General features: G+C 37.2%; 2 long non-coding RNA genes across 7 annotated transcripts; both read right to left on the reverse strand.

Moving 5' to 3' along the window:
- Positions 1 to 328: 328 nt before the first annotated feature.
- Positions 329 to 4,022, reverse strand: LOC147398472 (uncharacterized). 5 transcript variants are annotated; one of them, XR_015179904.1, is made up of 4 exons: positions 1,992 to 4,022; positions 1,548 to 1,892; positions 1,223 to 1,314; positions 329 to 700 (listed from the first exon to the last, which is right to left on the reverse strand). It is a non-coding gene; the product is annotated as an uncharacterized LOC147398472 (long non-coding RNA). The 5 variants fall into 5 exon arrangements; XR_015179905.1 differs by lacking the exon at positions 329 to 700 and having other exon boundaries at positions 731 to 1,314; positions 1,992 to 2,081; positions 2,175 to 4,022; XR_015179903.1 differs by lacking the exon at positions 329 to 700 and having other exon boundaries at positions 731 to 1,314; positions 1,548 to 1,748; positions 1,851 to 1,892.
- Positions 4,023 to 12,544: 8,522 nt separating this feature from the next.
- LOC147398473 (uncharacterized) lies at positions 12,545 to 14,319 on the reverse strand. 2 transcript variants are annotated; one of them, XR_015180175.1, is made up of 5 exons: positions 14,090 to 14,319; positions 13,279 to 13,418; positions 13,040 to 13,186; positions 12,857 to 12,899; positions 12,545 to 12,714 (listed from the first exon to the last, which is right to left on the reverse strand). It is a non-coding gene; the product is annotated as an uncharacterized LOC147398473 (long non-coding RNA). The 2 variants fall into 2 exon arrangements; XR_015180174.1 differs by lacking the exon at positions 14,090 to 14,319 and having other exon boundaries at positions 13,279 to 13,791.
- Between the last annotated feature and the right edge of the window lie 3,470 nt (positions 14,320 to 17,789).

The following is a 17,789-nucleotide window of genomic DNA, read 5'->3' on the forward strand; positions in this document are numbered from 1 at the left end:
TCAATTTTTTTACAATCATTAATTCAAGTTAGAGTTCATCAAGGAATAAAAATCAACGTCCTCATTTGCATCCTCATTATCTTATTCTTCATTGGTCACTACGTCATCTTGCGTCAAAAACGACTGCTCCTACAGTCGGAAAAAAAGTCTTTTTAAAAGGAGTGGTTTTGTAAAAACGACTGTCCTGGACAGTCGGTAAAAAATGACAATTGCTACAGTAAAATAGGGATATACTGATGGTCACTGACCGTTGCTATAGGGTATTTTTTTTTTCAAAAAAAAAAATATTAGGCCTTTTAGCTCACGTCCGTGTCTATAAGAACTTTTCAAAAAAAATTTAGATTTTACACCTGCCCCCCTCACATGTTGCTGAATATTTGAGACACCCTTATCTTTTGAAATTGATGACCTAGACTCCAACTAACAACATGAAAAGACCCAAATGCCCCTCATCTTCAACTTTCATATATCTAACTATTTTCTAAACCACCTACTGTAAATTATCTATTGTTAGAAGGTAAAATCTAACTACCAATCCAAATTCTAATCTACAATTTAAAATTATCGAGAATCCATTATTAGGATCGATTTCAAATGCGTTCTTCAAGTTCAACTCAGCTATGTCCAAATCAAGTGTCTCCATGTATGCTTCGGCTCTCCGAAAAAGCGCTTTTACATTGGTAGGTTCAAGCTTCAATACCTATTTTAAAACAAGTGTAGTAAATAAAACAAATTTATTAAAAGTTACACTTCTGTGGCTAATGTAAAATAAAGGCCCTATCCATCAAATTTTTAATTGTCATCTACAGAGTTTTGTATCATTAAGTGAATAAATAAACAGAAACAAAAGTAAAAAAACTTCATAAGAAACTCTAAGGGAATGAAGAAGAGGGATGGAGAGCACATGGAGTTCCATGCCTCATGCATGGTCCACATCTGTAAATGAGTGACAATACACAATACACACTAAATCAGTGACAACCTGTCATGAACAATTTTGTCAAATTTATTGGCATTCATTTGAATTGCTCACCGAGCAAGGGCAGCAAATCAAGATACATTCTATCCATTATTTCAACAGTACACGGTTAATTGTCAAATGTAACCTACCATTGCTCATTACTAAGCAAAACATATGCAATAACCACGTGTGATGCAAAGAATACAAGTTCACATAATTAACTGAACCCGAATAGAAAACTCTGAAAATTAGTAAACTCACCGCTGAGGTCTGGAGACTTTTCTGGAGGAGGGAAGAAAAGCAGAGGAGTTGTGGAGTCCCAAAAATTCAGAGAGTCCCTTGCCCACATTGGCCTACCCACACACCACACCATTAAAGACTAAACAAAACACACATCACCTATAATCATACATTACTAACTAGGATACTAAAACAAGGGATAAAAACATGAAATTTATAATCCTATCAAAAATAAATTACAATTTAAAATGTTCTAAACATTGAACCCACCACAAAATGAAAATTCAATTGCTCATAAACAAAGAGTAAAGCACAACAATAACAAGAGACAGGAAAAGAAAATTACTCATCCAATTCGACACCAGACATTGGCATCCATAGCTTCTATTGAGGATGATTTGCTGGCTTTCTTCCTTTTCTTCTTTTCTGCCTCTGTAGTTGTGTATTGAGTAATCCTGTGTGTGCGTGTGCGTGCGTGTGTGTGTGAGAGAGAGAACCTTGTGAACTGCCCCTAATTGAACAACACTTTCTCTAACTGCAATTAAACCTATAGTTTGTAGGATTAGACAAACAAATGAGGGGATGAATTCTTAAATCTCACAAGTTTGCATGATAATTGCATAGAGAGAATTTATGTTTGTATATGAACCTTTATACCATACTGAAACTGAGCTTCCCATGTCCTTGGATGCTGAAACTTAACAGGACAAAATAAGTATAGATTCTCAATAATTAAATTTGAAACATAAAAAATCACAAACTTATGTTCATATAGCTAAGACTTGCTTACTATGTCTCCTGTGTTATGCCATGCAGACAAGAAATTTCTTATATAAATATCCATTTATGATTATGATCTGCAGCCACTTTTCCAATCAAACTGCCCACAAAATCCATATCAAATATTTTGTTTTTGAAACCAAACCAATATATACTGATATTGTGTGGAAAGAAGGAAGAATCAGTGTATCACCTATTTTTCTCTTGCCCATTCATAGTGAAGATTTGGAAGCACTTTAGTGCAGCCATCTTGAATTCAGGGAGCCCACGTTTATCCTTCAATGATGTTGTTCATTGGGGTCATTCCTGTGAAGGTTGCATGCTAGAGAAGGTTGGAATTGCACCACAAGAGCCACTTACATGGACTAGACGCCTCGGAAATGCTCTTCCATGCCCATTAGTTTGTCTGTCAAGATGCAATTTTCCCTCTTTCCAGGCAGATATTGTGTGGGTCTCAAGTTCTTCCTCCGTCAGATTTGAACCATGATTCCCAAGCTGCAATTCAAAGGGTAAGAGAGCATTCCAATAAAGTAACCTCCCTTTCATTCATATAGGCATGTAAGCTACTAGATGAAGCTCATAACGAGATACAGTAAAGAGCTCATACAACAAATATAAATTCTTAATATAACAAATAAAACTTGTGATGCATAAAAACAAAGGAACAGATGATTAGCCACATCAGTTGCCTCAGCACGAGTTGGTTGCAGATTGTCAATCATACCGTCCACAACACAAGTAACCACTGCAGGCTTTCCAGCCATGTTACACTTGTAAAGAGCAGCCTTTTGAAATAAGAACACCTACAGATATTAGAACTGATTATTAGCAGGACCTAGTTGGCTAGCTCAAATACACAAGAACAGTGCTGTTATAGCATCTGCGTTATGGGACAATAAAGAAGATAAATACTATGAGTTTTTACCAAAAAACTCCTTCAACATTAATTACAATCTGAGAATCAATGTTAACCGCAAAGAGTCGAGATAAGGCACTCTTGAGTGTAAGTCAACATTACACGTACTTTTGTTTCTCCATTGTCTTTTAAGGAATGGAAATCAAATGTGTGATATAACAAACTAGAGCATTTCAAGATTTCTTTATTTAGGGATGGCGGCAAGTACAGAAGTTGGGTAAGGGTATGAATATTGATTGAGCATTACTAAAACGTGATACAAGGTTATATCCACAAGGACTGAATTGTGAGAACTACTTCGCAAGGCTTTATATAAGGTCCTCTTCCATTCAACTTAAGTGGTGATTTGCTATATATCCTTTTCTTAAATGTATAAGAATCGATTAATTAAAAAAAAATACAAGGAAAAAAGAAAAAAAGAGGAAAGGGTCAATGAAACTTACCTTAAGAAGCTAAATAGTGAAGCAAGAATGGGATAAAATCATAAAAAGAGGGGAAAAAAAAGAAAAAGACAAAGGTACAAATGCTACCCATTTGAATACAAAGTCCTCTTAGAGCACCATTTAAATTCCTCATGCACGATGCCCACTAGACCTGTTTGATTGAAATGATAATATTTTGAAGATCTACCTCCTTCCCTTCAAAGATCCTATTATTCCTTTCAAATGACCTACAATTTCCAAAAGATAAAGAACCCCTGCAATATGAAGTCTTCAGAAGGAAGGCCCTCGTATATCAACCGCTCAAAAATCCATTATTGACTCTACCATGATCTAGTGAGCCCCAAATTGTTGGAAAGAGACACCCAAACAGCATGAGCCAAACAACAATGAAGGAACAATTGTTTCACTAATTCTCAATTAGCTTTGCATATTGAACAGAAATCCACTAAAACCCAACTTTGAGAGTTAAATGGGTCAATAATGGATTTCATCAAAAATCCAGATCAATAAGTTTACGCAAAGAACTTGCAATACTAGAGGTCGGGGTCGTACTTCCAAATCACTGTCAATGGTTGCAGATTAACAGTAATCGAATCAGCAACAACTTCCAAATCACTGTCACTATCTGCATTATCTCTATGGCACACTTCAATACTACCATGAATGTAAGCCAACACCCTACAAATCTGCCAAATAGAAACACATTATAAGATTCTCTAGAAAGACAATTCTACTTTTATAAATTATCACGAAGGATGAACACAAAGAAAAATCTCAAAATATTACTCTCGTTCATATGCTTCAACACTAAAAGCATTAAAATAACTTTACACCACTGTAAACCACAAATGATTACTGTATAAAAATACAATAGAACTGTGTTGGCAGGTTTTCTTTAAAGGTGTAGAAATTATCAAAGAATTCCCCTATTTTCCATGTGCAATAAAACATACCCTAAGAGGATAAAAAGAAGATAAAACCATGAAAGAATCTCCCAGATGAAGACGATCTCTAGGTACACTGATTGTGTAGCTGTTTGAGTAACACCATTTGGTACATAACTAAATGTACCTGTTTGAGCTAAATATACATGTTTGAGTTGTACCCAAATGTGTTCTAACCACCAACAATACATTCCAAATAGATCATTAAGCAAGCATCAACAATGCATACCAAAGGTGCAAATGCACCAAATGGCTCACTAATGAAGCATCAATAGCAACACCAACAATGTTGTGAGGTGGAAAAGTACCAAATGACTCAATGATATCAAGCATCAACACCAACACAAATACAATTACCAATATTTGTAGATACGTGATTTTTATCATTACGACGACCACATCTAATAAGGATTGGAGTCACCACCATTCATATTATAAGTGGGTGTGAATGGTCACCCGATGTACATTTTTGAAAGATTTCCATTTTGACATTTTAGTGACTCACGATGGATAAGGGATAATCAAACCTTGAGATTCGGGTAAGCGATTCGATTGGAGAAAAGGAAAGGTGTTAAGCACCCTTCTCTGAGGGACGAATGAGATGAGAAAGTGATTTGTTGGATGATTTGGTCGGTGGTTCGGAGATGACCATGATCTTCGATTGATTGTTGTTGTCAGATTGGGGCATAGTCCCTCCCAAACTTGGTGGGATGACGACTGATGTCAATCAATATCGGTGGGAAAGGGTGATTCGTTCCCCTTGCTTTTGATGATTTCCACCTTTGTGGATTCTGGAGCAGTCTCTAATAGACTTTTGTTGGAATCCCCATTGAATAAAATATCAATGTCTTCTACGAAGGATGACTGGGACTCAACAACTGAATCTTCTTGAATGTGCAGAGATTTGAAACTTACTGTTCTCAATTTTCTTACTGATTTCGTCGTCAATGGTTCTGATAAGCTGTCAGGTCTAGTTTGAGACTTCGAGAAGCTAACACTAATGTGAGGAACTTTGCCCAGATTCCAGATATTTGGTTTGCAATTTTATTTTTTGACTAACCGGAATTCTCTCTTTTTGTCGTTCATTTGTACTATGTCCTTTTTTGTGGGCCTGAATCCCAATCCAAAATAAGGATTGTGCTTCCTTGCTTCGACCGATGCAACTTTCCCTTTCCCTTTCCCTTTCCCTTTCAGTCCCAACCCTTGTTTGGGTTGGTAACCTACTTTGATCATCAGATTTGCCCTTGACAGTTTCACTTTCACCTTCTCTTTTCCTTTCTCTACATGATTAACAGCAGCAAATTGATAGGAGTGGTACAGTGCCTTGTCTTTAGTCATTTCAATGTCAATGAATGGAACATCCAAACTTCTCCCGACCGGGATGAAATTTTCTGTTATTACCGATATCATTCTCTGCCCCATGATGAATTTGACTCTCTAGTGTAGAGAAAAAGGTACATCCCCTGCTATATGGATCCACGGCTTGCCTAGGAGTAAATTGAAAGTTGCCGGTATTTCCATGACTTCAAACGTTACTCAAAGGTGCAAGGACCTATAGTAATTGGTAGGTCTACCTCTCCCAGAGAATCCCTTCTCGAGCTATCATAACCTCGAACAACCTTGTTGTTTGGTTTGACATGCAACCAATCAGCGTTAAGTTTTCAAAATGTTTCGAGAGGACATACATTGAGGGCTGAACCATTGTCAATTAGCATCCTGGCAACCATCATTCCCTTGCAAATGACCATGATGTTTAACGGTTCTATGTGTCCTCGTCCTTTAGGCACAAATTCACTTTCAGTGAAGATAATGGGATTAGGAGCCATGATCTGGCCAACCGTTTGCTCTAATTGCGCCAATGAGGTAGTTGCAGGTACATGCGATTTTCCTAAAATACTTAGTAATGCCTCTTGGTGTTCCTCTAACTTTTTCATCAGACCCAAAATACTGATTTGAGATGGTTGTTTGTTCAATTGGTCCACTTTATTATGCTCACTTTTTCGAATGAGCTTAATGAAGTCTACAGCCTCTTTGTCTGTCACTTTTACCTTCTCTTCTGTCTTATCATATTTGTACAATTTACCCTTTCCCTTTTCCTTCCTTTTTTCTTCATCTGTCACCTCTTTTTCTATCTCTTTTGTTTCTTCCCTGATGTTTACCCCATTTTCTAGTAATTTTTGGCATCTTCCTGCCCTTGTCATATGGTCGATGTCAGTCACCATTGCTTTCTCCCCCTTAGATATGGTGATAGTGGTTTCGTAACTCTAAGGAACTACCTGGTTGAAACTATAGGAAAATGGTTTAGGCGAGCGTATGGTCATAGGAGGTGGATCAGGTTTTATATTGAGAATGAGGGGTGGTGGTGATGATTTCGGTGTAGTGGTGATAGGAGGAGTTACATGAAGATTGTATGGAATGACGAGTGGTGGACGTGAAGACGGAGTGTATGGTATATGAAAGGGAAATCGGGTTGATCCTTGAGAATTCGATAATGTGTAGGGTATAACAAGAGGAGGTCGGGTCGAATTTTGATGGTTTGGTGATCCGTAAGGTATAACTAAAGGTGGTCGGGTAGCAGTATTTTGGTGAGTGGGATGGATGGTGAGGTCGACCAATCTGAGAGGCATTTGTGAATTTTGAAATGAATTTGTTGTGTAGTGGTTGACTGTGTTAACGGTTGACGCCTTTGATTCCTTTGTTAAGTGAACCCTAATTTTTGCCCCGATAAGTGCTATCAAATCTAATGGTTTGAAGTCGAGTTCTCCGCAAACGACATTTACCCTATGCTCACTCCCCTCCCCATTGTGAGTAGGTAATGGGTTTTGATTGATATTCTATTGTTGGGCCGGGTTGGCAAGTCCATCTAGGATGAGAGCCTTCTTATCAATCAAATTCTGTACCTGATGTTTGAGTTGCCAGCATTGATCTGTAGAGTGCCCCGGTGCACCCATATGAAATTCACAGAACAAATTGGGGTTGTACCCTGGCCCTTTAGCAGCCTCAGGACTTGACGGACATTTTGCAAGATACTCACCCCTAAGTAAGATTGGTAGCAATTTCGATTGTGTCATATGTAACCTGGTAAATACTCTATTTACTATGTTGGGTCGCGCCTACTGGTTCTGCCCATATAGTGGTGCCTGTTATGCAACTGGTGGAGGATTTGTCCTGAATTGGTTTTGAGGTGCAGGATTCCAAACTGGTGGTGTTGGTGCCCATAAAGTTGATGGCGCTTGTGGTCTTAGTGCTGGTGAAGGGATGAAATGGGGTCGATTTGACTGTAGGTTGTTGACCTGTGTTTCTTTTCACGTCTTTCCTGGGGGCACTAGCTTTCTCTAAGAAAGGATTCCTGTTGTTGTCCCTAAACTTGTGAAATCAAATATCAGACCGGTTCAGATCCCGTCCTCGACCTGGTCTGCTAGTTATACCAAATTTAAGAATGTGCCTGTGATATGCCCCACCAGATGAGTATAGAAAGCGTGCCTTAGTGTCGAGATAAACATGGTGTTCATCTCTTGCTCGGTCATTGCAGGCCTTACTTGTGAGGCAGCCTCTCGTCACCTCTATGCATACTCTTTCACCATTTTTCGTTGCTTTCTTGACCATGTCATTTCGATCTAGACCCACATCTGTATTGAATCGATAATTTTGCTAGAATATCTCAGCTAAGTCCTGTCAATTTTTTATGAGTGTGTGGTCCAATCCAGAAAATCATTTGAGTGTCGGTCCTGTTAAACTTCTCTGAAACAACTACATTAGTAATCTGTCATCTTCTTTTTATTGGCACATGGATCCGCAATATAGCTTTAGATGAGACAGAGGACACCCTACTCCATTATATTTCTCGAACTCCGAACACTTGAACTTAACTGGTAATTGAGCATTAGGGTAGAAGCAAAGGTCATTGAACTGAGTTTTACTCATTATGTTGAGGCCCTTCATTCTTCTCATTTTTTCTTGTAGAGATTCGATTTGCTGAGCCAAATTTTCATCTGTTGTGCTCTTGGCCTCTATGGCTTTATACTCACATTTGTCATTGGGAATGACCACAGGGGTGGTTGATTCTGTGGAATATAGAGCGGGGTCCCTGGTATTCAGGCATTACAGGTGGCATGGTGGTCTGTGGTCCCTGTGGAGGTTGCTCGGGTGGATCCTAATTTGATCCGGACGCATGTTGTTGTATCGTTTGGGCTTGTATGATGCTGGCGTTGGCTAATACGGCACTTACCATTTTTTCTTACCTCTCAATCATTTTCAATAGTACTGCTATTTGTGGATCGATACCTGACGTTTCGACCGCAGTGGGCTGTGCCGGTTCAGAAGAACTCATAGTGACTGTAGATGATCGTGGACCCAGTTGTAATGGATTTGGATTTGGGTCATAAACCCAGTTGAAATGGTTTTGGATCTGGGTCGTAGACCTAGTTGAAATGGATATGGATTTGGGTCATGGACCCAATGTGAAATGGATATGGATTGTGGACCCAATAAAAATGGATATGGATCTGGGTCGTGGACCCAGTTAAAATGGACATGGGTCGGTTCATAAAATGGATTTGATTTGGAAAATCCGCACGCTTTTTTTCCTTTTTTTTATTTTTTATTTTTTTTTATTTTTCTTTTTTTGTACTTTGTTGAAAACAATGATTAATAAAAATCCGTTTCTCTTAGTTTTTCCAAATTTTGGGATTTTCCTAAAAGGATGCCTTTAATGTTTGACAAATGATAAGTGAGCTCCTTTAAAAATGGACTGTATTCATCCTGTGGGCCCGAATTCATTCTGGTCTGTATTAATGGTACGGATGTAATTATCCTTCAGTTATCCGTGTTTTGGGCACAGATGAGACATTCACTGTTTCAACCGTGCTTAAAACACGGATAAGGTGCTAACTATTTCAACCGTGTTTCAAACACGGATGAGGTGTTCACTGTTTCAACCGTGTTCCAAATACGGATAAGGCACATTTTTAGCAATCCATGTTATGGACACGGACCAGAAAGAATTCCAGTTTCTGGAATTTCACAGAACTGGTTTCTTTGCCCATTTTTTTCATGTCTCCCCTATTTTAAGTCTTTTACTAACTGTTTTCTCCTTTTTTTTTTTGTGTTTTGAATGATGTCACGTGCACTACTCCCTTTTACCTAAGGGAAGATAAAAATAAATTGAAAACACCTACCTAATGATCTAAGGGTGCCCCATTGGGCTTACAACTTGGGCTTTGAGGCCCGACAACAACTTGTACAATTACAACCTTGCTTGGGGTTGATATAACATTGAAGACTTGTGTTCTAGCATTGTTTAATCGGGCACATACATGCGGCTAGTGGGTGGCTTTACGATTATCCGATCTTCAAACCTTGATGCATACAGAAGTACGCACGTCGTTGGTTGGTGATCGGGTTTGATGTGTTCATCCCCAACACTTGAAATAACAATCTCAAGCCGTAAAACTACTACGCATCGGGGTTAAATATATTGAGGGTAGGGTGGCTTGTGAAGTAGGCTATGCTCGCAAGTGCTTGTGCAACAATATTTTTCATTTCTTTTTCATCGACCCCCTTACAAACATGTAATAAAAGAAGCAAAAGTAAATAAATATTACAATTTGATCAAGCGAAAAATAAAGAACACATAGGAGACAAACAAACAATGTTAATAAATAAAAAAAATATTTTTTATTTTTATTTTTTTTTATTTTTATTTTTATTTTTTTCAAAATGATCAAGTTGTCACGAGGGATGAGCCATGTCCCCAGTGGAGTCGCTAGCCATAGATACATGATTTTTGCCATTACGACGACCACATCTACTAAGGATTGAAGTCGCCACCATTCATATTATAAGTGAGTGTGAATGGTCACCCGATGTACATTTTCGAAAAATTGCCATTTTGGCATTTTAGTGACTCACGATGGATAAGGGTAATCAAACCTTGAGATTCGGGTAAGCGGCTCAATTGGAGAAAAGGAAAGGTGTTAGGCACCATTTTCGCCCCGTCAGATGGCGCTAACCTCAAAGAACTCGATCATTTTTATTTAAAAAAATGAAAAATAAGGTGCCACGTGTCATGCATTTGTACCTTAAGTAGGGATTTACTTTCGATTTGATCATAGGGTCATCCCATTGATAGAGATGCTCCTTATAAACCCTTAGTCTTGAGATCCATTCATTCTAAATCCATTTAAAACAAAGTGGGGATGAGAAGGGATAATAGAAGAGGGAGGAGGAGAGGGTAGAGAAGAAGAAAAAAGGGAGGGTACTTTGACCCCACTTTGATGCTTCAATGTTTTCTCTTATTTTCTTTCATTCCTTCTTCTTCTTTGAGTCTTCTTGAGTTCTTAGTAGGATCTGAGAGTATGAGAATGCGAAGAGGTGATTAGAAAGGGTAGGGATTTTTTTTTTTTTACTAAGACTTGGTATGGAGTTAGTAAGAGATGATTGATAGATTTTTTGAAAATTGGTAATAGTGGTTGGTTAGATTTTTTATTTTTTTGGTGATCATAGTTAACCATTTTTGGGATGAGGAGGGGGGTATTTCTAGATGTTTGGGAGGTATTTAGGGGTATAATGGGGTGAAAGGTTAAAAGAATAGATAATGGCATGGGTTTTAGAAGTGAAGGGCAGGAAATTTAGAATGGAAGTGAGGCTATTTGTGTAATGAGTGGAAATTGGTTGTATTTTGACCCAAATGGTTTGGATATTACCCAAATCTATTTGGGTAGAGTGTTTGGTGAGACGAGATAAGTGATGGTTTGATAGAGAGAATGGGGGGTATAAGGTGTTAGGTGTTTGATTGAGTTTTGAGTTGATGGAAGAGGTAAGGTATTAGATTTGGGGGGATGGGTAGTGTAAGAGGTTGGTTGGTTAGATTTTAAGAGAATTGAAGGAATGATGACATGTGGCAAATGGGGAGATGATGAGATTGGTTGATTGGTGATGATGGTTGGTTGATTAGAGAGAAGGGTATGGGTTAGTTTGATGATGATGGTGGGAGGTATGGGTTGAGGTGATTTTTGTTGGAGTGTTTTAAGGGAAAGTGATGGGTTAGAGTGTAAGGGATATGGGTTGTGATGTGGGTGGTTGATGATGTTAGAAAATGATGATAGGTTAGGGTGTGTAGGATATGGGTTGAGGTGTGGGTGGGTGTGGGTGGTTGATGATGTTAGAGAATAGTGATAGGTTAGGTTAGGGTAGGGTATGGGTTGAGGTGATTTTGGAGTAAAATGGTGTGGGTTAGATGAATTGTTTGAAGAATGATGATGGGGGGGTAAGTGATTAGATGACGAAGGTGAAATGGGATGATGACATGTGTCATCTTTTGATGTTGAAAAGGTGATTGGTTGATATGGGTAGTGGTTAATGGGTTAAGGTTGTGGGTAGGATAATGAATTGGTTATGGATAATATCCAGTGGGCTTTATATTGTTGGGCTTGGGTTTTGGAGATTGTTTATATGTTATTTTGGATTGGATTTTTGAGGGTAAGTAGGTTTTATGATTTAGGTGATATGGGATCAATTTTAGGTTAGGGGTAGGGTGATAAATTAATTTAGGAAAGAGTTGAGGGCTTGTGGGCTTTGAATGGGCTTAAGGTGTTTGCGGATTCGGAGGCGAAGCGGTGGAATTAGAGGAGGTAGGCATCCCAAGTCTCACATTTTTTTAAAAAAAAAAATTTAATTTTTTTGAGATTTTTGCAATTGTTGATTCGATCAAAAATGTCATGTGTTGGCAAATTGGACTTTTTAGGCCTGTTGGAGAATTTTATTAAGCATTCAGGTATTCTAGATACAAAGACAGAGTGGTGAGTGTTGGGCAAGTGGAGGATAGGTCAAACCCCTTTGGTGGGTCCCTTAGACCATTGAGTGGTCTTAGGGGCCTCGGTTCAGTCAAAATACCATTTTTCAGTTATTTGGGCTCTTGAAGCCCATTGGCCAACTTTGTTGAAAATCAAAGTTTTGAATGGAACGGGGTAGAAGGGAACATGCCGAGTCCCTTTGGTGGGCCCATTAGACTCTTAGGGGGTCTTAGGAGCCTCAATCTTGACAAAAATGCTGTATTTCAATTATTCGGGCCTTCGAGGCCCATTGGCCAAGTTTATTGGAAAATCATTGTTTTTGGGCCCTTTCGAGTGAAGGCCCGTTCAAATTGGGGTGTCTACAATATCGATTCTAAACGAAGAATAGAAATCCTTAATAAGATTAAAACAGTGAGCACGAAGATTACTGTGGCATATAACAACCAAGAAATTTAAGAGACGAAAATGAATGGGAGGAAAAACATACCGGTCTAGAGGTCTAGGTTTATGTTGTTCGTCAGTTTCTTCATTATTAGTTGACTTTGGGGATGGCACATCATAAGAGAAATGTTGAGATACCTCAGTTTTCACATTAACTTCTCTTCTGATAATGGGTTCTGGGGAAGATTGTCTTTGCCTGATATACAAACAAAAATGCCACAAACTTCAACAATAGGAACATTTTAGTGTTGTCAAAGTTAAATGACAATTATTCCAAGATGATATAATATGAAATCTGAGATGATGGAGATATATGATCAAGCTGAGATAATCCATACTTTGTTATCTTTATAGCCTCGTTTATTGACCGGTCGTAATCATCTACAATATTGTTCAAAATAACAATCAGTTATATGGGTCTGCAAGCTCACATACGAAATATATCATAGGAAAAGTAGGAAATTCCATGCAGAATAGACAATCTAAGAATATTTGAATAATTCCAAATTCATTGTTTTTACCAAAAGTAGAGGTGACAGGTTTTCTATCACGCAGCGAGCATCTTGAGACAAGCCCATCTGCACCCAAAAAGCTATCAAGAAGGATTGCTTGTCTATGTTCTTTTTTCAACAACCTCTCCTTCCTCTAAGAAAAATGGCATCTCCTACCTAATTACAAGCTAAAATGTTAATCTAACACTGTGATGAATACATAAGATCGCATCTAAATAGAAAATCCTCAAAAAAATGGCATCTCCTACCATCCACCTTTGCTTCTATGGGAAACATCTTCCTCATAGCCTTTATCTTTGTCTACTTATTTCTTCATTCCACTCCAAATAACCATTATGCCACAGTAACTTCCCTACTCCAATACCAGATATGCCTCTGCCATGTCCATCTAAGTACCAAAAATGTTAAAAGGCATAACACAGAAAAAAGAGTTATCTGCAAAATATTTTACTGGCTAGTATCTATTCCCACCAAGATTACAGATGTTTCCAATCCTGACACCACAAAACGAAAATTCAATTGCTCATAAACAAAGAATAAAGCACTTCACCAGAAATCTGATCATCCGCATCATCATCGGTCCCATCGTTCTCATCACCAACGTTCATGGAAAATCGATTATTTGTATAATATGATCAAGCAGGGTTTAATCTATCTTAGTTTAACAATCGAGCCAATTCAAGCCAACTCTAACACAAAATACAACACCCCTGCTTACTATTCCCTATCATTGAATTAAATCGTTTATTTGCTGACCCTAATATACCCCGCATTAGTATTGTGAAAGTGCAAGAAACAAATTTTAGATCAATCACAAAAAAATATTTCAGATTTTAGTCTAATTTTTATTATATTTATGAGAAAAACAATTTTACAATCTAAACTCTATAATCAGATTGAATTAAAAACTTCAAATATACAAGTAAAATATAGTGAAATAAATGGTAAATCTTTAGATCACCAATACATAAAGAGTTTACTTGATGCAATTCCATACACAACATAGATAATAAAAGAGTCCCTGTCACTTGGTTAAAATTTTGATAAAATTTTACATACCTGAAGATTAGATCACAAACTAAGTAAAGGGAGGGAAATCGAACAAAGCCCTAAAAATTTCGATCAAACGCCGATCGATTCTGCCCTAAAACTTGTAAATCGAAATCTGATTGCATCTTCAAAATCACAGATTCTGTGAGTGAGAGATCGAGCGAAGATCTTTCGATCAAACTCCAATCGATTTCTTTCCAAAAAAAAATCTGATTCGAGAGAGAGCGAGAAAACAGAGAGAGTCGAGAGAGAGCGACGGATTCAAAAGAGGAAGAGAGAGAGAGAGAGAGAGCGACGAATTCAGGAGAAAGATGAGAGAGAGAACGAGAATACAGAGAAAGTTGAGTGAGAGTGAGAAGGAGACAACGACAGAGACTATAATTTTTTTTCGGTCTGAGAGTAATTTCTTTTAGAATGGCTATTGGCACCCCAACTTTTACTTATTACCGTCAGTTGGTTGAAACGACGATTAAACGCCAGTAAAAAACTGTCGCAATTAACGACAACCTTGAACAGTCGTTTTTAGCGCAATTGTAATGTCGCAAACAGTGCGATATGACGTAGTGGGTCAAATGGTCACCATCATCTTCACTATGGTCATTTCCTCTTCTTAATGCATCAAAGCTATATTTTATTTTTTCAGATTTAATTGCAAAGTTCATACTGGAACAGTCATCACCGACTTCTACTATAAGAGGGATAAGGCCGGTGAATTAGGAATTTTTTTTAAGGACGATTCTATCTAAAATAAAATTGACTTAGATTTCGATTTATTAGATATAATTAGTGTTTGATTTTAATCAGAGTTAGTTTACTACTTTGATTTAGAGTTTGGTTTTAACTAGAATTTGATTGGGTTGATATTCATGTTAAATTAGGAGTTTAAGTTAGATTAGGACCACATCTAGTCTATTCTTTTTTAGAGTTTAAGTCCTATTAGGATTTGTTTTCTTCTTTTATAAGTAACACCCAACGTGGTTCATCTTTGTAGAGAATTTTATTTAATAATATATTAGTATTATTTATTTAAAGAGAGAAACGTCTCACCTCAACTATTCTTCTTTTTGACCTGTGGTATGGTGTGGCATTCTTCTCTTGGTTTGTGGTAAATTTTGACTCTTCTAAAGCGTACAAACTTAACACATAAAAGTAGGGATGGACATTTTACCGGGAACCCGAAACCCAGACCGGAACCCATTCAGAAAAAGACCGAACCGAAATCAAAGAAATTCAGTTGAGTCAGGGTTTAGCTCTATGAGATTGAACCAAAATCGTTATATGGACCGTTCCCTAAGACTGAACCCAGATCAATAAATCCGAAAATTCAAAAAAAAAAAAAAATTGAATATTTATCAATCCCCCCCCCCCCCCCCCCCCCCCAAAAAAAATAGATTTATAACCGTTTTAAATCCATTGAGAGGGGGAGGGGAGGATATTTATTTATTTTTTTGATTATAAATACTTTATGCTATTCTAAATAATCCAAGTACTAAGCACTATCAAAATTCTCTCAATCTCTCTAATTTATTTTTTTTAATTTTATAGCATTTCTCTATGGTTTCTATTAAATTAAGATTTGGTCTCAATTAATTTGATCAAGTGATCAAGAATATCTTCTACGTGGTAAGATCAAGTTCAAGTCATCATCAACTGATCAGGAATTTCTTTTACATGACAAAATCAACCGATTTGATCACATAAGACAAAATCAACAAATCAAAATCAAAATTTTCGACATTAATGTGTAGTGATTCTAATTTTTTTTCTTCATATTATTAATAATATCTTCTTCTCCCCTTTCTTATTTTTTCTCTACTTCCAAGTGAAGTCTAATCAACCTCTATTATTTTAGTATTAATTTTTATATAATAGATCTCCAAAATTTTAATAATAAAGATTTTCAAAATTATGATAATACTCCTAAACAAATCCTTAGTTTTAATAATGATTTTAATTCATTTACTTACAAAGCTAGCAATGAGCCCGAAACTTCTAATCCTAATTCTAATCTCCCAAAAAAAAAAAAAAAATCGAAAGGATTTCAATCCGAAATATGATAATATTTTACATTAATAGATGTTGTAAACTTAGATGAAACTAAAACGGAAAAAATAAAATGCAATTATTGTAGTAAAATTTTAACTTATTATAATACATTTGCTAGAATAAGCATAATGAATAAACACATAAAAAATACGTTTTCAAGAAAAGAACAACCCGATATTAGTCGATCAACCATCGGAGAAATAAGCATGTGGTCATATGATGTCGAAAAAGCGTGATGGGAAACGATTAAATTTTTTATTATGAAAGAAATGTCATATTTAGTAATTGAAAAAATACATTATAAAGAATTTATTCAAAAATCATTTATATTTTTTTAATTTTGAAAGTATTCTAGAAATACATTAAAAAGAGATGTAATTAAAAAATTAAAAATTAAAAATTTATTACAAAATGTACTTAACAAAATATGCTTAACTTTAGATTTATGGATTTCAATTCAAAATGTACCGTATATGTGTGTTGCAATACATTTTATAAATGAAAATTGGAATTTACATAAAATAATTATTGTAGACACCCGAATTTGAGCGGGCCCTCGACGCAAAATACCCCAAAAATTGGGATGGGCCCCAAAGTCCAAATCTACATTAATGTTCGAGGTTACCTACGTGGCCCATGGACCCGCACACCTCACCACAATCCTACATCCCCAAACTCAACCCAACCACTCTCATTAAACCCAAACCCATTATCATCAACCCCCTATCCCATTACCCACACCCAAACCCAACCTAAGCTAAGCCCATCACATAAAACCCAAACTATTCTACTAAACCCAATCCTACATCCCCAAACTCAACCCAACCACTCTCATTAAACCCAAACCCATTATCATCAACCCCCTATCCAATTACCCACACCCAAACCCAACCTAAGCTAAGCCCATCACATAAAACCCAAACTATTCTACTAAACCCAATCCAACATAAACCCAATTCAATCCAAAACCCAATCCATCATAAACCCAATTCAATCTAAGCCCAAGCCCATCACATAAAACCCAAACTACTTTCCTAAATCCAACCCAACCAAAGCCCAACTCACTACCCAAACCCAATCCAAACCATCATCATCACATCAAACCAATCACCAAGAGATGACACATGTCATCATCTCCTTCCACCTCCCTCATCTAATCAACTCAACCTATAACCCTACCCTAACCTATTCCCCATCCTCTCATCATCAACCACCAACAAAATAACCCATACCCTACCCTAACCTAACCTATTCCCCATCCTCTCATCATCAACCACCAACATCATAACCCATACCCTACATACCCTAACCTATTCCCCATTCTCTAACACTATCAACCACCCACATCACAACCCATATCTATCCATCACTTTCCCTTAAAACACTCCCACAAAATCACCTCAACCCATACCTCCCATACTCTTCTCTCTAATCATCCAACCACCATCACCAATCAACTAATCTCTTCATCCCTACATTTGCCATATGTCATCATCCCTTCAATCCTCTCAAAATCAAACCAATCACTACTCATCTCTCCAAATCAAACACCATACCTCTTCAACCATCTCAACACTCCTTCTCCAAACAACTCCCTTACACCACCATTCCTCCCATCAACCATCACTCATCTCACCCCACCAAACACTCTACCCAAATGGAT

The sequence above is a fragment of the Akebia trifoliata genome, chromosome 7, assembly GCF_017979445.1.
Source record: "Akebia trifoliata isolate Shusen 1 chromosome 7, ASM1797944v1, whole genome shotgun sequence".
In the NCBI taxonomy this organism is placed as follows: Eukaryota; Viridiplantae; Streptophyta; class Magnoliopsida; order Ranunculales; family Lardizabalaceae; genus Akebia; species Akebia trifoliata.